Genomic DNA, 15,376 nt, shown 5'->3' on the forward strand with positions numbered 1-15,376 from the left:
CAGCAGCGAAAGAATCTGTTTATTTAAATAAGTTGTGGACAGAAATGAAAATGTACGATAAGGGTGGTTCGATCGTGATCAACGGTGACAATATGAGCGCGATGAGCTTAGTAAAAAATCCTGTTTATCATGCTCGTAGTAAGCACATAGACATTAAATTTCATCATATAAGAGATGTTTACAGTAATAATGAAATTGAATTAAACTATTGTCCAAGTAATGCTATGGTAGCAGATGTATTAACGAAAAATTTAAAAAGGGTTAATCATTGTAAATTTACAGAGATCTTGGGGTTAAAATAGTAATAATAAAGAAATATTTGTGTAAATATGTAAAACATACAATTGTTGAGGAGGAGTGTTGAATATATAATATAAACTCTGGCAACACTCGTATGTTCGAATATTCTAAGTCAGTACTTTTCTATTTTAATGAATACCGAAAACTCTGTCTATACAAGATGTAGTTGCTAATAAACTGTCGTTGAATGAACATCGTCGGCTTTCAATTTTATTTCGTCAACACATTTGTATTGCGCACAAAACTGGGCCAAAGTTAAATGAATTTTCTTTTTATTTTTCTTTGCAGTTTTTCAATAAATTTAAATAAGTTTCTTAATAAATTTAAATAAGTTTTTTAATAAATTTAAGTAAATTTACATGTATTTTCATTTATATTTAATTATCAATAAATTTTTTTTTATTTTTTTGCCCTAGTTGTCCATTTTATTTTCTCATGCATTTCAGTCGATTTTTGTACAGAAATTTGACCGGCATAGAAGCAAAATGCGAAACAATCATACATATATTATGTCGTTTGCACATTTGTCTGTATGTTTGCAAAAGCAAACGTTCTACAAAAGCATATTTCTATACTTAAGCAAAATTATTTGAACCATCGTATATTTCTTACATGCATAACCAAACCATACTTGGTGGTAAGCACATAAAAAGTCACAATGTGAACGCAGGTTCGAATCTCGACGGACTTAGTCTTTAATTTTTGCATTTTAACATCGTAATACTATACTAATAAATATTTTTCTTACTAATAGAAATTAAATTTATCACAGCAATATACCTAATATACAAATACATAATATTGCTGGGATAAATTTAATTTCTATTAGAACGAAAAATATTTATTGGTATAGTATACGATGTTAAAAGGCATACATCTTTCTATCCTATCTTGTGTATCTGCACATGCTCATATGAATGTATGTATATGCATGTGAGCGTTCAGAAATTCAAAGAATTCGCACAAAAAAAAAGAGAGACGAAAAGAAATAAAGTCACATAAAATAGTTGAGAATTCGCAAAAATGAAAGACAAACGAAAGAAAAATAATGCACAAGCATACATAAGCGTACTGTACTTATTGACCGCATTTTTTTGCTCAAAACCTTGGAATTTATTCATTAAAATCACCACTCAGAAGTCGTTTTATCCGTTGTAAGCGAGCGATTTTCAAAGAAACATCATTTATAATATGCCACAACACAATATTAGAAATGAAGTTCATAAACCTCACGCTGTCAGATAAAACGATATACCTCGTCATCGCGGGTCGATTTCCAAAAAATTTAAATGAAGACTAACTACAGAAATGATCCTGTAAAGTATAGCTTTAATTTTTCAACGGCCAACGCAGAATATTTCAACAAAAATATACGCAAAATAGTTGAGAATTCGCAGAAATGAAAGACAAACGAAAGTAAAAGAAGCATAACTTCAATAATGCACAAGCATACAAACGTACATATGCGCAGCAGCAGAAAGGAAAGAGTTAACAATCGGCGATCCATTGTATATTTCTTTCATGCATAACCAAACCATAATTAGGACAACGCAATACAAGTGTCAATGGTGGTGTTGGTGGTAAGCGCTTGAAAAGTTACGACGAGCACGTAGGTTCGAATCCCAACAGAATTTATTTTTAATTGAATATGTCACCAACCAAAAATTGAAACATTGGTCTACAAAAACAACAACAGCATAAGCATGGCAACATTGTGTTGTTGGTAGAAAAGCCGAGCTGTGCCGAAAGAAACGAACAAACGATCGCCGATTTTCACCGCTTCGCTTGCTGCTCGAACATCTTCGCAGGCAAGGTTGCGTAGATTCAAATTGAGCAAGGTTGCGTAGATTCATATTGAGCAAGGGGTTGCGTAGATTTATATTGAGCAAGGGGTTGGGTAGATTCATATTGAGCAAGGTTGCGCAACCTGAATCTATCGCAACCTTTTCCGAACTCGTATAAGAAGTATAACTTCAAAAAACTAATCAGTCTCATCAGCGGATTCTTCTGTTCTGTCGTTGGTACAGCACGAAGTTGTACGGATATTAGCGATTGGAAAGATTGAAATGACTGGAGAAACTGTTCTTTGTTGTTACCTTATTTATACATTTCTATTAAACGAGCAATTAACATAAATTTACCAGTTCCCGGCGGATAATGAATTTCTCGGAAAGTGTAAAACATGTAAAAAAAAAGTAATATTCAAGTTATTTGTTTACACCTCTTCATTCAACGCATTTATTGGGTGTGTGTCGTCTGTGTGGAAAGCGCCCAAACAAGCATCTCGATGGTATTTATTTAAAGCCTCCATAAGAAAATCTTCGGAACAGTATTGAACTTTATAATTGGGACATTGTGTAAATTGTTGCAACTATATTGTTGTTACATCGTATTCTGACATAGGCACTACCAATGCATTGTTATTCGTCAAGCGACGCACATTTTCTACAAATTTTCTAAAGGTTGCATACAGTGGTAACAAATAAAATAAATGTCGAAAACATTTAAATAATTTACTTTTGTTCAGGGTCCTTCCACTTTTTGTTTGATAAATCTTGTATCTTTTCACGAAACCACTACTGGCGAATCTAAAAAGATAAAAAAAACGAAAACCATAAAAATCATTTGTAATACACATAAACCGCAATCAAATTGCAAAATTTACATTGGTGGCGGTAAAGGCAAAACTTGTATTGTATTTGTGAAATCAATGACATCCGAATTTTTATCTGCAATTAGAAACAATTCAATAAATTCTTTATGAGCAACATATGTATAAACATATACACATAATGTTACATAATGTATCGTCAAATCAGCCAGCAAATTGGAAAGTGTTGAGTGTCATCTAAAAGCATATAGAAAACACTAAGTAAACAAATAAATAGATAATTAAGGCATAACGCAGCCATGCTTACTTGTGCAAGAGGTTCACCCAAACTCTGCGCAACCTTTTCGCCAAGGTGTCTAATGCCGTAAACGCTGTAAACGCGTATCACCAGTCGACCATTCGAATGCCTATTTCTTGGTTATTGTCGAAACTAAACAAAAAAAATAAAAATAAAATAACACGGAGTCCAATCGCATTTTCTTATTGATATTACCTTTCTGTAGCGTTTGTTCTTGAAGTCTTAAAAGACTCGAACGACTCTTTAGCTGTGTTGGGTAAGATTGACAGCTTAAAGTTGTTCTTTGTCAAATTGGGTTGAAATACCTTTTCTAGGTGATTTGCAAAACAATTAGCCGTTTTCTTGTCACTTCGAGCCCAATTTCCACCCAAGTCTCGTATAGGCATGTTGGAGTCAGTTGGTGGCTTCATGGACTTTTGGACTTTCCAAAGGGAATTTTGCTTGTTTGAATTTGGACACAGCTTCTTTATATACACTTCGGTGTTGAATTCTTCTTCACATTTACGCGCTTTTTTAGTTTACGTACAGCAGATTTCAATTGAAGCTGAGTGGAATGGGATCGATTTATCTGCCATTCACATCTTGCACGCCTTTTTTCATTTACAAGCTTTTCTATTTCACTATTAGTGATTTTTCTGCGACCTAGCGGCTTATAGTTTTTGTTTGTTGTTGCTAAGACAGCTGCGCTGGTTATTATATTGTTGACTTTTTTTATGCTTTCGTCAATATCTCTTCCTGTATTTATTCTGTACTCAATATTAATGTGGCTACTCACGTATTTTTTATATTTTAGCCAATTCGTTTTATAAGAAGTTAGACTCTTTTTTGGATTAACGAATATGGGTTGTTCACATAACTTTATTAGTACAGGAGAGTAATCAGAAGATAGATTAGTACATGTATCAGCTGTTATGTGCGATTTATCTATATTTTTGATTACAGTAAAATCAATTAAATCTGGTATTTTCTTACAATCAATAGGCCAATATGTCGGCTTACCAGAAGATATTATTCCAAGGTTATTGTGCCTATTTATAACAGTTTGATACAGCTGTCGTCCTTTCGGATTAATAATACGTGAGCCCCAATATGTGTGTTTTGCATTGTAATCTCCACCTGCTAGAAATCTATGGCCTAGTGTTCCAAAAAAGTCTTTAAATTGGATGTCTGTAATTTTAAACAAAGGTGGGCGGTTTCTGACAATAGCATTATATCAATATTATTTTCATCCAGAAATCCTAATAAGTTCCAGTTTATGTTGGTTAACACTGTAAGCATTCCATAAACAAATGTTTAATACACTCATTTCTTACTTAAACAAGTTTGCAACATTTAGTTTTATGATTTGATTATCTCTTGAATCATATTTTGCATTGAAGCCATAAATTGTGTCATACTTTGTCATCATAGTTTCAACGTTTCATTAAGTTGGTTCTGGGGCAATTGCATTTGTGCAGTATTGCCTTTCACCACGTTTTCATAGCTCCCTTGTGTAGCATTGTCTTTAGGTTTAACTGGTTTTGAAATATGGACGGGGCAACCCCTGTAGTTCAGTGTGATTGAACAGTTTCTATGTCAATATTGTCAATATCTGCGTCTCGTTTTTAGATATTCAAAAATTTTTTACAAGTATGATGAATGTTGCTATTCTTACAACAGAATTTTTCATTTCAAAACAGAAATTTTGATTCGGTTATGGATCAGTATAAGAGATGAATTGGTTACACCCTTCTTGTAGGGTATGTGATGAATTAAAAAAAAAAACATACCCTACAAGACGAGTATCTGTTAGCAAACGTGTAAGCTACTTGTTAGTTTTTGCAAACGTTAAAATATTTGTTACCTTGGTTCAGAGAGTGGGAAAAAAGTAACACATCGCCATTTGATGTTCAATGATTTTCTCGCTCTAACCAATGGCAAATATGGCATACTGTCTTGTTCTATGTTCAGTTATCAAAACTCTTTACAGTCTGTTAAGGGTAATAAGTACTTTTGTTAGCGTATAGCTTACCTATGTGTTATGCATAACAAAAAGTATTTCCTACCCAAATTTCTGTAAGTGTTATTAGTTTGGTTAACAGCTTGTTACCATTAACATATAAACGTTGGCGTGTTTGTTGACCAAGTTCAATTCCTTTAAATACCATTCAGTATTCTTATATTATTTTGCTTTACATAAATGTACACATAGCGTGTGAAGAATAATAAATTTTATAAATACGGGTTGTTAGTATAGACTTAAAAAATTATTAATAGATAACTGGCTTGTCATTTTAACGTAAACATACATAATATTACAAGTTATATTAACATAACACAAAACGCAGGTATATGTATACCTTCAAAACAATAAAAATATGAAATTTATTTCAATAACTTTTGGACATTCCTACTACTGTGAGCTTTTTGTAAGTTTCTGTAATATTTTTCTTAGTTTTCTTGTTTCCTACACACATCCAAAAACTATCGCTATTCTTTGTCACCTCAGCCAAAATAACGACACTGATAAAGACCATATCTCTTCATTGTAGCGGATCTTCAAGATGAATTCTAATATTATATTAATATTAATTAATTAAAATAGGAAAGATTTACCAATATTTTGATACAATTAATAAAATTTTTCAAAACTAGGTAAATTACATCTTTATGAATTTTAATAATCGAAATATATTGTAAAATTTAACAAAAACGTACTTGAAGTAATAATTGAATAGCATAGCACGGCAACACACTGTTGCCTTTTTAAGGCATTTGGCCGTTTTAGTAGTAGAACATTTAGGAAACCCTAATGAAGTTACTGGCCTTTGGCCCTGTGTCTCCCTCATTCTATTACATTCTTAATGTAATATTTGTCATTCTCTAAGCTTTCGCCTGCGTGTGTATGTATGGATGAAAATGATAGAATTTGTTACTTGTAAGTTTATACAATGGGTTGGAATAGCGAATCAAAACTTTTATCACACAACCATCGGGTAACTGTAGTAGCGAAAAAAATATTAGGGGTATTCTCTTGCTCCTGCAAAACCCTTGCACGAACCTCGGTGCACGAATTGCAGAATTTTCCACTTGGTGCAACGGAACAACAACAAACGCATGCAGAAAAATATTTGCAATGACTGTAAAATATGTCAGACTTAAACTTATGTTTATTTTCGTGTAATGAATATAATTGCAACACTGTTTTAGCTGTCATTTTACATAAAAACATATTACGTCGTTAAATTTTTGAGGATGATAAGTTTTAATAGATTTTATAAATTCTACTTAAATTAAAAAAAATTGTTTCAGTTTTTTCTTAAGAATGAATACAGAATGTGCGCCAATTCATCAATAAATTGACCGAATCAGCCGTTCATATATCACTGGATTCTGCAATGGGTGCTCTCTTGGCTTTGCATATTTCGGTATAGGATTTTTGCATTTTGTGTCATCGTACAAGAGAATTCCCCTATTATATTAGTAAAATTCGTTAGTTGACAGCTATTGGTTTCAAGCACAGTGGTTTCCAACGCTGCTCACTGTTCCATATCGATGTCATAGGTGATATAGCAAAACTTTTCCTTCATTATGCAGTTTCAAAGGCAGTGTATAACCACCAAGTAGCTGCAATTGTAAAAAAGTAATTTCATGTGTACTGTGAAATGTACTGATTTTCACTAACTTTAAACAGATTTCGTGTGATATCACGGCCACCAATGCCCAGTCGTTTTTGTAAACTTACTTCAATAATTGTTTCTCGGCTTGTTAATCTGCATAATAGCAAGTTTTAGTTAAAAAAAAATTGTCTTGATTTTTATATATAGGTATATTTAAAAGAATTATTCGTAATTAAAATATTTACCAAATAAGAACTTACTTGTTTAAACGCCAAAATTAACCAAACTATTGCGCATTTTCCAGCTTCTTTTATTAATTATTTTTCTTGAAAAATTGTGTATCGCCTTTTCTCTTTTAACATATTGATGTTTCTTTAAGCTGAAAAACGATAGTTTTCCTTTTCTTTCTTACGCGTTCTCCCATTCAATTGAAAATTGCACAAAATGTAACAGTGTTGGTGAACAGCTGGACAGGGTATGTTTTCATATTTTCGTTGTTTTAGTTACGATCGCAATAGCAATATAAAAAATCACAGTGTTTTAAAAATAGCAATCATATACAAGTATTTAAAAAGCGCAATATCGGTCAGCACTAATGGCGGCAACTTTTAACAGATTCTTTGTTAACACACTTGCCGATCCAAACGGGGCTAGATCGCCGAAAAAACAGCCCTTGGCCGGATAAAATCCGGGTCAATTCCGGTGCGTAGAACCGACTGTCGTGGGTATTGAACAGATTCTTTGTCAATATGTGCGTCTCATTCTTACACATTCAAAAATTGTGTGAGATGAATTTTGCTACTCATATAACAAAATTTTCCATTTCAAAACAAAAAGTTAGATAAAAATATGTGGAAGTATTCTCATGTCCTCACAAAAACACATCGATTTTGTTTTGTGAGGTTTGCTTTCACAAATCTTAAATTTTTAGGTAATTGTGGGCATTTAAGCTTTTGAAATAACGGCAGCATGCGAAAAACCTCACAAGTAACCTAAAAGCCTCACAAGTAAACTAAAAACCACACATTAGTGAGGTGGTGTTTTTGTGAAAATTTTCCGAAAGAAAAAATTATGAAGAAAATAAATTTTCAAATACGATTTTAAAAACGAAATAAAAACGAACATGATTTTAAATGCTGGCGCGCAACTCAAAAACGCCTGGACCAATTTTACCAATTTTTTTTAAATGTTCGTTGAGGCTCAAGGATGGTTTTTATGGCGAAAAAAATTCGAATAATTGCCGGAAAACCCCTTAAAAGAGCCCTTTTCTTTTTCCCATACAAACGAATGAATGCTGTTAGTAACGCTAATGCTCGAGAACAGCTGAACCAATCTTGATGAAATTTTCAGAGGTTGTTCGCTGTGGATCGAGGAATGTTTAGAAATAAAAAAACCGTATGCTTTTCGTCAGGAAAAGTCGGAAAGTTGGACAATTCCAAAAAAATAACTTTTTTTCATAGAAAATTTTTTTTTCAACTTTTTTCCTTTTGTTTTTCAATTGTCAAATTTGTCGTTTGCTTTCTTTATTCCGGTTATTCAAAAAAAAATTATTGAAATTTATTCCATGAAAACGTTTTGTGTGTTTCACACAAAGTGCTCAATTACAGATTGAAATTTGTTACGATGCCACGAAGAGGTCGCGTTCGTTTTGGCATCAACATAAGTATGTATATTGACAGCCCATGGCACATGACCGAGTATTCCCAGGATGCGATGACATACGAATGAAATTATGGATCGCGGGCAATCAGCAAGCGATCGTCACGATGTCAGAGGACAACTTTTCAAACAACAGTTGCGATGTTTTGTAAACTTTATCTTAAAGTAACGTATATGTGGTGCTGTTAGATGCTGGATGTACTCTGTTGAGAGAGGTTTGCCGCACCCACATATTCTTCTTTGGATGGTGGATGGTCAAATCAAATTGTTGAAATCATTTCTGCGGAAATTCCTGATCCAGAGATAGAAGCAGAATTATACGAAACCAATATGGTTCATGTACGAAACACTATCCAGGTGCTTTTCTTTCGGAAACACAAACTAGAAATGATGGTTATCCAATGTATCAGCATCGCTCACCAGATGACAATGGCAGAACATTTAGCATTCAATTTAGTGGCATGAATATCGAAGTTAAGAACACATCGAAGTCGACAACATATGGATCGTACCATATTCGCCACTGTTGTCTAATTCACATTCAAAAGTCATGTCAATGTTGCGTATTGCAGTTTGGTGTAATCGATAAAATACGTGTGTAAATACGTCACCAAAGGAGGCAACATAGCGGTTACTGATCTTGAACGATACGGTCGATACGTGAATTGCAATAAAGCGCTTTGTATGATATTTACTTTAGCGATTCATGAACGTTTCCCGACTGTTGTGCGTTTCGCAGTTAATTTGGAGAATGACCAAATAGTCCATTTCAACACAGAGAATACAGTACAGACAGAGAAAACACCCCCAGCAACAAAATTAACATTTACGAGTTTTTTCTCAACTTTCGTCAGTGAACCGTTTGTGAGAACTTGCTCTATTCGGAAATATCTTGATATTATACATACAATTACATTTGCTGGAATATGATAATCACTGGAATGAATTTCGCACACTTTTCGCGATGATCAGCCATCAAGTTAGCGTCAATTATGGAATACGAACAAAAATAACATTGCAAAAGACATTTTACATCGTATTCGCTAAGAATTGGAAATGGGTAAATTCCGGTTGATACTTCCGATGGTTTGATATCAATTCCATCTTCCCTTTACCAATTCACCAAAGATGAACTCATCACGAATATTCGGACATTGGACAAATTATCGTAACTACAATTCCTTAAGTGCACGCGCAATGTTAGCTGCCAAAAATACCGATGTTGTTGACTTAAACTGGAAGATTCAAAGTCAAATTCATACAAATTCATACGGTTGATACTTCCGATGGTTTGATATCAATTCCATCTTCCCTTTACCAATTCACCAAAGATGAACTCATCACGAATATTCGGACATTGGACAAATTATCGTAACTACAATTCCTTAAGTGCACGCGCAATGTTAGCTGCCAAAAATACCGATGTTGTTGACTTAAACTGGAAGATTCAAAGTCAAATTCATACAAATTGATCGATCGTGGAATGGATCATTCACAATGCGTAACCAACTGTCAAAATTACTTGACTATAACTCAAGAAATAAGGAAATTTTTTTCTTGAGCAATTACTTAAGAGCTGGATACGAACCTTAAAATGTAGCGATAAGGGTTATCACGAATGGGAACAAGAGCTAAAATAGGATATTTACCGTGCGATTCTGTACTGTGATACAGTCTCATGTCTCTTAATTTGAGATATTAAGTTAGAGGAAATTTTTGAGACTTGAGGCGATTTCTCTTTTCTCAATGGGACAGTCTCAAATTACATTTCATCATACATCGATGTTTTTACACTTGAATGAAAATAACTATGTCGATAACAAATACAAAATTTTCTATAACATAGTTTAAAAACATAATTATCAATAAAAATAAAAATATATGTTGATCTTGTTTCATAAAATTTACGAAGTTTATGTAAAATTGATTTATTTTTAACCTTTTCGTGTTTGAGTTGCTGACAAAATATAGAAAAACGGCAATCGATTAATATCTATGATGATCTCTATTCATTATAGTCAAAATGGCAGACAAGAGTTCTTTTTACTTTTGTGACCTGCTAACTATCAGGTCTCAAATTTGAGGCAATATTTTGAGACTAACTCTAGAGACTGTTTAGTGAATAGTAACTAGTCGCAAATTGAGACTTTACCTCAAAATGTCTCAAATAGAGACTAGAGACTGGTTACAGAATCCCGCTATAAGCTTGTTAGTTCTCAATTAATAAATGTTTTTAATCATTTGTAATTAAAGTATAATTCTACCATGCAAAACGTATCATGAAATATATTCAAATTTCGGATTTTCTTTGATTATCATTTGTTTTAAATTTCAAGTGACAGGAGAGTTGGGGATCTCAAGGAGTTGTTCTTTAAGATAAAGCAATAAACAAATTTCGGTTTTTTGAAATAAAAAAGGTATATACCCCCTTAATGGGAACTAGCTGAATAAAAGTTTGATGAAAACAGTATGATTTAATTTTAGAATTTTGAATAAGTTGTAATGTGCAAAAATACATTGTAAATTGAAAAAGGTGCAAAAAAGTTAATAGACATTGGGTATCCACATGTAGTAACCGTGAAAACTTTTTCGTACTTGGATCAAAATTTCTGCAAAGAGAAGCAAAAGAAACGAAAAAAACATTACGTTTAATAAAATCTCAGTACTGTATTAATGGATTCTAATAGAATTTCAATTCAGAATATTCAGTAATTTTAAGTAGTTGAGTTAAATCTGAGTTCTCCATACATATAAAATTAAACATAAAGAAAACAAAAATGTAAAGAACATTTTCAATTCAATAACGTTTTAAATACCATTTCAATAAAATCTTAAATATGCGTTACATACTCTCTGTAGTAAAGTCCAAAACGCTTGCAAAATGTTCAAAAATATAGCAGTTAAACATAAACTTATACGAAGTGGCTGTAATATATTTCACTCGCATTCAGTTATTCATTTGATTTGTTAGTTTATTCAGTATTGGCCATGATACAAATAACTCATTTAATACGTATTTTTTTAAAAAATATAATTTTGCAAGTGAAAATAGCAGTATAAAACTTATAAATTTATTTTATGTTGTGGTTTAAAAATATATATATTATATTATATATATATATATGTATATGATATTCTTATTTAGTGCTAAAGTGGTAGAAATTAAAATTCCCATGTGCACACAATTTACCAAAAACACTATTAAGTAGAGGTGAGATTTAAATCTGCCGATTTCGTGCTTAAAATGCGTATGAGTTTTTTAAAAAAGTTCTTCAGATTAAGTGTATATCAGTATTTAACCGCAGTCAACTTATAGTCTATTATTTATTTATTATGATATTTGTGTAATGAAATTTTAATTATAATGAATGTAAGACTAATATTGCTTTCTTCTATATATAGAGATTCTATAAAATTGTATTTACATTTATTTAATATTCAACAGCGGATCGGCTTAGAATACTGTTTATGCGACTTCATGGTATCTCGTCCCACAACACAACATTCATCCCACAACGCAACATTCATCCCGCAACACAACATTCATCATACACAACATACAGCATCACACCACGCAACCCCACGCACCAAACACTACCATACCGCAACATACATCGTTTTCACCACCTAACCGATCAAAAAGGATGGGTTAGATCGGGGCCCGTAAACTCAACACGCGTCTCGCCAGCATTGATTCCTTTTCGTCGAAGTTGTGGTCCAAATCCCAAAAAATCAGTTCGGTCGTGTGTGGTTGTGCACTGGGAGCAGAAGCAGTGAATATACAAAAAAATACAAATAAAACATATATTGTACATACAAGTTATGGGTTTACTTGTCAAAAGTAAAAATTATTTTATTTTTCTGGTCTTACGACCTTTATTGTTCAACCGCTAACTTAACTCTAAACTTAACAAATTTTATAATTCTTATGGTAACTTAATGCGCCTGCAGTTCTGCTGACATCGATTTCCATGTTCCCCTGGATTTCCAGAGAATCACGCCACACTGCGCTAGACGCATCGTCAGCACTTTTGCGAGTAGAAAGGATGCGCGTGTCTTTTGGTTGCTTTAAATGTTATTGTTGCTAACTCCTCCCTTCTTAAAATCAATTGTCCTCAATTGATCAAAAGTATGGTAAGTTTTCAAAATTGAAGTATGTTATGGGGCTTACTGTTTTTGGTACTATTTCTGGTACTGCTGGGTCCTTACACTTGGACGATGTTTCTGATGTAAAGCTTGTTTGCAGGATTATCTTCTTTCTCCTATGGCAGAAGAATGTTATTGAAAAAGCTGCTAGTGTGAGAATGGCCATGATTGCCACAGAAGTTTGAGTGGTATTCGTATTATTCTGAAGGCAATTCAAACGTTTTATGTTGTCTATGAATAACTCGTGGATTGATTCCAATGATAAAAGATTTATTTTTTCCTTTTCCGCTGGAGCAAATTGTGTTCTGACTGGTAACGCCCCGGTTAAAAGCGTTTCGCCATTGCAGAAAGAATCGTTATTTATTTTTATGGTAAGATTGCTGAATTTTACGACGAATGTGCCTGCAACAGACATTTCTTCCAGGCTATTATTTACGGTACCATTAAAATTGTTTAGTAGAATTAGTCCAGCTTGAAGTATTTCTATTGGTTTAACATGATTTGCGTTGCTATATTGACAAGATGGATTTTGTTTACTATTTAGAAGTTTTGTTATGCAGGTTTCATTAACTAGGCTAACGATTTGGTCTTTATTACAAAAAGATATAGAATTTATTGTCTTACACTCGCTATTTATTCCAAGTATATTATTTTCTTTCTTAATAATATTATTGAAAACAATATTTATAATCGTATTATTTCTCTTAACAGGTTTAATTAAAATATTTTCATAAGTTTCTTTTTCCGTAATTGGTATTTTTACGATATACGCTAACATTGTTGAATTATAAAGGACGCTTGTTTCTGCAAAACTTAAGGCTTCTTCAGTTGATGAAAAAGGCATCCTTTCCTCTTCTAGTGTTTTAAGAGTTAATTTTAATTTTAATTCTTTCTTGTTCAATAAAATGCTCTTTACTAATTTTAATTTTGCCCATTGGATGGCATATCTAACGTTTACAATTTCTTCCTTAACTAAACGTAATCTAGTTCGTCGTTGAAGTAGCTGTCTTTTGTTATTGCGTTTGTTAGTTTGTCCGTAATTACTGTGAGGTTATTCATACGTTCTGTTAGTGCTTGATTTACTAGAAATTGTTTATTGTTATTGTCGTTTTTTTTTTTTGTGTCGTATTGTAATGCAGCAAAATCGTCGTGATCTGGGGTTCCAGCTAAATATTTCCATGCTGTACCCAGGATGTTAGTTGATCTTCTAATTTTTCTACCTGATGGTTTAATAGATTTAATTGCTTCTTTAGTCTGTTCTATTTCTTGTTTTAAAGTTGAGTAAAATATACTGTTTGTCTGTATGTTTTTGTTCATGAATTGCTTTACCTCTGCCAAAAATTGTTCGTACAGTTCAAAGTTGATAAGGTGTATTAATTTAAACGTTCCGTTTTGTATTTTGGCCAGTCCTTTGCTTATTGTAATTATATGAGCTGTTGAGAAGTTTGTAATTTGGAAGTCGGTCAGCGCCATTGTTGTCGCTGTAAGCGTTAGTCTGCCAGAAGAAAAAATTTTGAAAATGCGTCTGTTTCATTTCATTTTATTACTTAGCTTTTAATATTACTCTTATGAACTACCCTATTTGGGTGAGATTTTAGTTCCTAACCTATTGTGGACCTTCACGTAAATCGTTTCTCCTGGATTATAATCAATAATTGGTTGTAATTTCTTCTTCTTAATTGGCGTAGACACCGCTTACGCGATTATAGCCGAGTTAACAACAGCGCGCCAGTCGTTTCTTCTTTTCGCTACGTGGCGCCAATTGGATATTCCAAGCGAAGCCAGGTCCTTCTCCACTTGGTCCTTCCAACGGAGTGGAGGTCTTCCTCTTCCTCTGCTTCCCCCGGCGGGTACTGCGTCGAATACTTTCTGAGCTGGAGTGTTTTCATCCATCCGGACAACATGACCTAGCCAGCGTAGCCGCTGTCTTTTAATTCGCTGAACTATGTCAATGTCGTCGTATATCTCGTACAGCTCATCGTTCCATCGAATGCGATATTCGCCGTGGCCAATGCGCAAAGGACCATAAATCTTTCGCAGAATTTTTCTCTCGAAAACTCGTAACGTCGACTCATCGGTTGCTGTCATCGCCCAAGCCTCTGCACCATATAGCAGGACGGGAATTATGAGGGACTTATAGAGTTTAGTTTTTGTTCGTCGAGAGAGGACTTTACTTTTCAATTGCCTACTCAGTCCGAAGTAGCACCTGTTGGCAAGAGCAATCCTGCGTTGGATTTCCAGGCTGACATTGTTCGTGGTGTTAATACTGGTTCCTAAGTAGACGAAATTATCTACAACTTCAAAGTTATGACTGTCAACAGTGACGTGAGAGCCAAGTCGCGAGTGCGACGACTGTTTGTTTGATGACAGGAGATATTTCGTTTTGCCCTCGTTCACTGCCAGACCCATTTTCTGTGCTTCCTTGTCCAGCCTGGAGAAAGCAGAACTAACGGCGCGGGTGTTGAGGCCGATGATATCAATATCATCGGCATACGCCAGCAGCTGTACACTCTTATAGAAGATGGTACCTTCTCTGTTTAGTTCTGCAGCTCGAACTATTTTCTCCAGAAGCAGGTTGAAGAAGTCACACGATAGGGAGTCGCCTTGTCTGAAACCTCGTTTGGTATCGAACGGCTCGGAGAGGTCCTTCCCGATCCTGACGGAGCTTTTCGTGTTGCTCAGCGTCAACTTACACAGCCGTATTAGTTTTGCGGGGATACCAAATTCAGACATCGCGGCATAAAGGCAGCTCCTTTTCGTGCT

General features: G+C 33.9%; 2 protein-coding genes, 2 long non-coding RNA genes and 1 pseudogene across 6 annotated transcripts in view; 2 read left to right on the top strand and 3 right to left on the bottom strand.

Moving 5' to 3' along the window:
• Positions 1 to 15,376, top strand: part of LOC126765696 (uncharacterized) — a 624,074-nt gene that overhangs the window by 119,565 nt on the left and 489,133 nt on the right. The gene's annotated exons all lie outside the window — the stretch shown is intronic.
• LOC126765721 (uncharacterized) overlaps positions 1 to 15,376 on the top strand; it is a 488,551-nt gene that overhangs the window by 82,602 nt on the left and 390,573 nt on the right. The window lies entirely within an intron of this gene.
• LOC126766315 (small nucleolar RNA U3) lies at positions 1,429 to 1,631 on the bottom strand (annotated as a pseudogene).
• LOC126765797 (uncharacterized) lies at positions 1,689 to 4,283 on the bottom strand. The gene is made up of 5 exons (XR_007668591.1): positions 3,405 to 4,283; positions 3,219 to 3,341; positions 3,088 to 3,148; positions 2,966 to 3,029; positions 1,689 to 2,888 (listed from the first exon to the last, which is right to left on the bottom strand). It is a non-coding gene; the product is annotated as an uncharacterized LOC126765797 (long non-coding RNA).
• LOC126765814 (uncharacterized) lies at positions 6,295 to 7,260 on the bottom strand. The gene is made up of 3 exons (XR_007668609.1): positions 7,069 to 7,260; positions 6,874 to 6,961; positions 6,295 to 6,815 (listed from the first exon to the last, which is right to left on the bottom strand). It is a non-coding gene; the product is annotated as an uncharacterized LOC126765814 (long non-coding RNA).

Source organism: Bactrocera neohumeralis, unplaced genomic scaffold (genome assembly GCF_024586455.1).
Source record: "Bactrocera neohumeralis isolate Rockhampton unplaced genomic scaffold, APGP_CSIRO_Bneo_wtdbg2-racon-allhic-juicebox.fasta_v2 cluster11, whole genome shotgun sequence".
In the NCBI taxonomy this organism is placed as follows: domain Eukaryota; kingdom Metazoa; phylum Arthropoda; class Insecta; order Diptera; family Tephritidae; genus Bactrocera; species Bactrocera neohumeralis.